Raw genomic sequence first — 7459 nt, 5'->3', positions numbered from 1 at the left:
GGTCAAGCTAATGAAACAATCAAAGGGAGATATTTCCAATTTAAACCACACCAAGTAATGCGCATTCCACCAAGGTCCCAGTCACATAGCTGCGAGTGCTACACTTGGAAGAACTACCTAGATAAGCTCGTGAAAAAGGGCAAAGTCATCAGATACTTGGACAAATCAGTTGCGCAACCTAGAAAGAACACAGATGTCAATGAAGAACCACCCAATAATACAATTCAGATCAATGGCATCGTCGCCGAATCTGAGCACTTGGGGGCCACCAACAATTCCAAGAAGAGGAAAATGTAGCAGGCTTTCTTAGTCTCACAAGTTCAGGAAGCCAACACCCAACCTAGACCCATTGTTGGTTTCACCTAGCAGGATGTCGAAGGCATAGATTTCCTGCACGACGACGCATTAGTAGTATTTATCCAACTGGCTCATGCCAAAGTCAACAGAATGATTGTGGACAATGGAAGTGCAGTCAACCTACTTCAACTCTCAGTAATTCAGAAGATGGACCTAGAAAGCACAATCATACGCTGTGTAAAGGTACTTACCAGATTCAGCAAACATATCTCGACTGCCATCGGCTACATCACACTTAACGTGAAAACACCACTAGTTGTCTTAAAGCAGACGTTCATAATAGTATGCAACCCGTCTCCCTACAATGGGATTCTCGGGAGACCTTGGCTAATAAAGCTGGACTCCGTCACTTCCGTCAAGTATCAAAAAATATGATTTTGCATCTTAGGATGAAAAGTTAGAGAAATCAAGTCTGACTAGGCCGCATCTTGACGATGCACTGTGCAAGTACTGAAGGAATAAAAAAAGAAGACATTTACCCCTATAAAGGTAATTGAGGTCTAAGGGGACGATGAAGCTGCCAAATAGAAATTACAACAGTTGGATCAAGAAGATGGAGTCCAAACTAACACATCAGCAGACAAGATGGGATGGAAACCCGAGGAAGACACCGAACACATCATTCTTGATCCCCTGTAACCAGAAAAGACTGCTAGAATCGGCTCACATCTGAGCCCGAAGGAAAAGGAAGAACTCACGATTTTTCTTAGAGGAAATCGCCACATCTTCGTGTGGTCACCTTCTAACATGCCCGACATCGCCCTTGAGATAGCTTGCCACAAGTTGCACGTTAATCCCGCTGCCAAACAGGTGATCCAAAAGAGAAGACATTTTTCACCCAAGCAAGTGGCGATCATCGAGGATGAAATTGACAAGCTACTGGAGGCCGAATTTATAAAAAAGGTAGCACACTCAACATGGCTTGCCAACATCGTGCTAGTAAAGAAAAAAAGAAGGCAAATGGAAGGTTTTCGTATACTACACCGACCTCAACAAAGCATGCCCAAAGGATCCTTATCCACTTCCCCCGAATCTATCTATTAGTATATTCAACTTCTAGGAACCAGCTGCTTAGCTTCTTGGACGCATACTCTGGCTACAACCAAATAGCCACATACAAGCCCGACAACGAAAAAATCACGTTCATGATCGAGCGAGGCACCTATTGCTACAAGGCCATGCCTTTTAGTCTCAAGAATGTGAAAGCCAGTTACCAAATGTAGTAAACATGATGTTCAAGAAGCAAATCAGAGTAACCATGGAGGTCTATGTCAACGACATCATGGTGAAAGGCTAACAGCGATCAGACCACATCGGCAACTTGGAAAAAGCTTTCAACATCCTTAGAAGATACAAGATGAATCTTAATCCCTCCAAATGCACATTTGGAGTATCTTCAGGCAGATTCTTAGGGTACCTAGTAACCAAACGAGGAATTGAAGCACATCCCAAACAAATCTAAACAATCCTAGAGATGAAGTCTCAAACTACCTTAAAGGAGATCCAAAGCTTGACCGGACAAGCAGCCACACTCAACCGTTTTCTCTAGCGATCCACCAATCGATATAAGCCATTTTCAAGGCCATCAAAAGGGCACAACGAAACAAATGGGATGATGATTGAGAAAGAGCTTTCTAAGACCTGAAGAAGTATCTTACATCACCTCCCTTACTATCCAAGATGGAAGCAGCAGAGAATTTATACATATACTTGGCAATCTCAGAAGTAGCAATAAGCTCTACCCTCATACGAGAAGAGCTAGGGGGCCAACTACCGATATTCTACACTTCTAAAGCTCTTCTCAATGCAAAAAATAGATACTCAAAGATCGAGAAACTAATTTTGGCACAAGTTGTTGCGACTTGGAAGCTCAAACCAAATTTCCAAGCTCACACAGTCATCGAAATGACTTAATACCCTCTAAGATCAATCCTACATGGACCAGATGGTTTTCAACAAGAAATGAAATGGATGTTGGAACTTAGCCAATACGGCTTAGTTTTCCGACCTTGCACGGCGATAAAGGCCCAAGCCTTGGCGGACTTCATAGCAGAATTCACGCCTAGCATAGATGACATAACAGAGCATCCCAATGACGCCCTAGAGGCAGCCAAACACACCTTAACCACACCTGCTTCACCTAATGGAGACTTCTGGCATTTGCATGTCGACGACCCATCCAACTACAAGGGTTCGAGAGCAAGCGTGGTCCTTGTCACCCTAGATGATTCGATGCTACAATGGGTGATCACTCTAGGCTTCAAAGCATCCAATAACGAGCAGGGTTTGAGGCTCTACTAGCAGGCCTCTGAATGGCAAAAGACTTGGAGGTGAAAAAGCTTGCAATTTATTCCGATTCCTAGCTAATCACCAGCCAAACTATTAGGAAGTACGCGAAAAAACATCTGAATATGTCGCAATACCTAGAGAATGTACAAAAGCAACTTAAGGCATTTCAAACTTATACTCTCACTCAAGTTCCACGGGCAGACAATGCTCACGCGGACGCATTAGCCGGCTTAGGCTCCGCCCTCAACCACCAACTTAAACGCTATATTCCGGTGAAGTATCAAAACAAGCCAAGCATAGAGGCGGAGCCGATAGCCGAGGTGTCAGAGGTTAGTACAACTCCAAATTGGCAAAGTCCCATTATAGACTACCTGGTTAATGGCACACTCCCCACGAAAACGTTGGAGTCTAGAAAGCTCCAAATGAAGGCAGCACGCTATTATATGTGGAACGGCATTCTCGTCTGAAGATCCTACACTGGTCCACATCTTCACTGCCTAACGTCTCCCGACGACCTAAAGATTTTAAGTTGAATCGATGAAAGTGTCTGTGGAAATTACTCTGAAGGCTGATCATTAGCACAGAAGGTTCTTAACGCATGCTACTACTAGCCTACTATACATTAAGGCGTTAAGGAATAAGTACAAAAGTGTGACAGCTGCCAATGCTACAAGCCGGTACCAGCATTGCCTGCCAGCAAACTATACCCGCAGACGAGTCATTGGCCGTTCATGCAGTGGGTAATCAACTTGGTAGTGTCGATGTCCCCTGCTACTGAGGGCAAAGGCATGATGATCATGGCAATTGATTACTTCACCAAATGGGTAGAAGCATAACCTATAACAACCACGACTCAAACGGATATAGAGCACTTCATATGGAGGAACATCATTTGCCGATCAAGCAGCACATGTCCACGCCAAGATATCCTCAAGGCAATGGGAAGGTCGAAACATCTAACAAGACGAGCCTAAACTGCCTCAAGAAATCCCTCTCTGACAAGAAAGGAAAATGGCCAGACGAACTTCCCAGATATCTTGGGTGTATCGCACAACCAAACGACAAGCAACTGGTGAGACTCTTTTCTCCTTGGCATTTGGTTCAGAAGCAATCATTCCTCCCAATGCCATCGTGCCAAGTATCAGCACTCTACAACCAAGCGTCGAGCAAAATGAAAAGGAGATGGTAAGGAATCTAGATCTGGCATAGGAGAAACGTAAAAAGGTCATCATCCGTATCGCAGCCTACTAGCAGCAGCTCCTCTTTAGCTACAACAAAAGGGCCAAGATCCGGCAGTTCCAGCCCAGAGATCTAGTCCCAACAAAAACCTTCATCATCGTCCGAAAAGAAGGTTTAAAAAAGATGAATCCCATCTAAGAAGGTCCGTACAAGATCAGCGGAGTATGCGGTAAGGGTAGCTACACCCTCGCCACCATGAACGACAAAGAGATTGAAAAGCAGTGGAATGCCTACAATATAAGGATGTACCATGTGTGACCTCCCGCTACATCAAAGCTCGAAGACTCAAGCAGCTTAACGAGCACCACCTTGCAAGCCGATAACTATCCAATTGTTATGTAGTTTCTACTTTACAGCTAAGTTTTCGTTTGTTTCACTCGTTTTTCAATGAGGAATTTATAAGTGATTTACAACTTGGCTCGACTGCATGCTTACAACAACTAATCATTCCTGCACTTCAAAAGAAGATCGCGCCCTTCTTAGGGACTCATCGCATAAATTTTACCCCCCGAGGGGCTAACCATGCTCTCGAGTGCGAAAGGGTAAACCAATTCCCTGACACCCACATAGCTCCGCTCTCCAATGCCTATATGTCTTCGCTCTCTAACACGGGAGGATAAACTTACACTTCGAATATCCAAACGTAGATGAGTCGGGCTACCCTAGTATAACTAGGTGCACGATGGCTTACGTCGGGATTCCTAGAAGTAGCCACAATGGTCTGTTTCAAGGCTTAGCTAACTGAAGGATTTTGGGTCTCTTGGCCTAATTCACAAAGAACCAGGCCCTAAAGGCGGAAGGGGCACATTACGCAGTATGCCCTATGGACAGCTGCCATGGAACTCTAAAGCTGCTACTGAGTGCACTAAGGTAGCCTACAATTTCCAAAAGACTGCTTACAGCTTGCCCTTCGAGCAGTAAGCCGCGCTAAACTTATACAATCGCACATTTTTGTGAAAGTTAAACAAGTTAGCGTGCATATATAAAGCTTTATCCACTGCCCACATGATACGCAGTCGATCAGCTTCACCTCTGCCAAGTACAGAATGATCGTTTAGATCTACACTAATTCCTAAAGTGTTGTGATACTTGCTACACAACCCATGGAATTGGCTACATAAAAAGCAAAGAGTTCTATCGGACCTTTGCTTAGGAAATTCCATAAAACCGTGTACTTTTGATACGAAATGTTAGTAAATTTTATAACCCAAAAATCTTTAATATGTTGTGATACAGGCCACACAGCTCAAAGGATTGAAGAAAGCCAAGGTTAATAGTCAAGTGGTCACGCGGACTCGTCTGCTTCTGTAAGTAAGACATCTAGCTGCCGATCCTATGGCTAACAACTTTGCAAAAGTTCTACACCAACACCTACAATTGCATAGGCTACACAGGCTTGTCTGCTTATAGAAAAGTAGCATGTCTGTCGCTGGTCTAAAGGTCAAAGCTTAGGTGTAAACAAAAGAAGCAAAGATGAAGAAAAATGAAAGAAGCAAGTTTATTAAAGTTTCTAGCAAAACTGATAAACAAATATCAAAGGCTGAATAAGTTCAAGCAAAGCAACAAGGAAAACAAAGAAAATCCTAAAGGCTACCTAGAAGACTACTCTTCAGCAGCTTGGACATCCTACAACTACTCGATCGCCACACCTTCAGCAGCCATGACACTCTTAGCAGCAGCATCATCTGGCATTTCACCCCCTGCTGCCCCAACCTGGGCACCAACTTCTCCAACTACTTCACCAATGGAAGCCTAAAAAATAAAGGCAAGTAAGTCTTCTGGAGAAATAGAGAATGTCTTGAAGTTTTTCCCAGCAAACTCAAAGTCAGACGGCCTACCAAAGAGATTATCTACATAAACCATTTTGAAGAAATTGACTTGACTCTAAACAAGCAAAGCCTCGAGCCCAGCCTCGAGCCCTTTAGCTGCTCGTTCTCCTCGAGCAGACCAGAACAGATGCTCTGCAGCTCTCCATTTCCTTCTTCAGACTTTTGTTGATCTTCAATGCACCTTGGAGTTCCAACACTTGAGGTTCAAGCCTATCGACAATCTTCTTGAAGTGGATCACTTGATTATATACAGCGATCAACTCTTTATCCTTTGCGTAAGCAGCGGAATGAAGCTCAGAAACGGCATGCTCAAGATCTTGAATCTGAGGTATGTAACATTCAATCTCCTCCTCTGCACTTTCATACTTAACTTAGATCGCATCAAGCCTAGTCTGCAAGTCAACGATCTCTTGGCGAACGGTCTCAAGCTACAGAGAAGTAAGGGAAAAGATATTAGACCCCTTCAAAGCAACGAGCTCAGACTCTAACCTCTTGATCTTCTTGGTCGAGGAATAAGTTTCAGCAGCCATAGTCATTGCCACCTCATTGGCAGCCTTGGTATCCTCTTGGTCAAGGAGCCTAGACCCAAATGCCAGAATCGTCGTTTTTCTACATCATAAGAGTAGTTATTCCATATTGGGTTGAATGATTCGTAAAGGAACTTAGGTAAATAATCCCTCTAACACCATCAACAAGCTTAGCACACGTATCCATGTCTTCTAGCATATCTGGCTTTAAAAGCACATAGATTTCAGCAGCCTATCCAGAAACAGGCTTAGCATATTTCTCACGACTACCCACGCAAGCAGTCTCATTTTTTGCAGCAACCAAACCAGTCTCAGCAGCAAGAGGAATAGGCCTTGGCGCCACTTTAGCAGCAAAGTCCACCTTATTGCTCTTCATAGTAGCAAGCCTCTCCAAAGGTTCATAAAACCTCTATGCTGAGCAATCCTATCAGTAATCGTACTAGCCATTTTTAGCATGGCATGCATCATAGGCTTAGATCTAGCAACCTCATTTTTCTTCCCATTGGAAGAAGTCAACTCAATCACAGGATTCTCGTCAGCAAGCGGACCTTCACGAACAGTGGAGGAAGTCTTCAGTCTTTTCTCAACCGACATCTCTTGAGCAGGCAGGGAAGTTTATAGTAGGCTCCACAATAGTGATCAGATGAGCCAATGCATCTGCCTTGATCTTCTTTATCTCTTCTCTCTTGGGAGCAGCCTATTTTTTTCCCGACAAAATAGGACTAAGCAACCAACGCCATTCACGGTACTCAGCAAGGAGGCTCAACCCATGCTGATTTTTCCCTCATTTTTTCTCTCGGACCAGCAAGCAAAATGCCTGCATGCCCAGCATTCCAGCAGTCCAAAAGTCCAAATGACATTAGCCATGTAGCCCGCCTAGCACTACGCCTCAACACCTCAATCCGCTGCCCCAGCCGCACAACTGGCCTTAGCTTTAGCCAAGCCAAGCAGCCTAAGCAATGGTCTCTGCCACAACACCTCTTTGACCCATGCCAAGCCGACTCTTGGCCCCTGCCAGCCGAAGTGCCGTACCACCCCGACAGCTGCCTCGTGACAGCACTATCCAAGAAGAAGAAAAGGAAAATTAATTCTTTTTTCTTACCTTGGTGCGATGCGGAGAAGACAAAGAAAGTAACGAAAGACGGTCCTTTGCACGGTCAAGTGTAGAAGATTGCCAAAGGATGGGGAACAAATATCCTTTAGCTTTCTCTCTCTTGG

The sequence above is a fragment of the Malus sylvestris genome, chromosome 5, assembly GCF_916048215.2.
Source record: "Malus sylvestris chromosome 5, drMalSylv7.2, whole genome shotgun sequence".
Classification (NCBI taxonomy): domain Eukaryota; kingdom Viridiplantae; phylum Streptophyta; class Magnoliopsida; order Rosales; family Rosaceae; genus Malus; species Malus sylvestris.
This window is presented reverse-complemented; position numbering follows the sequence as displayed.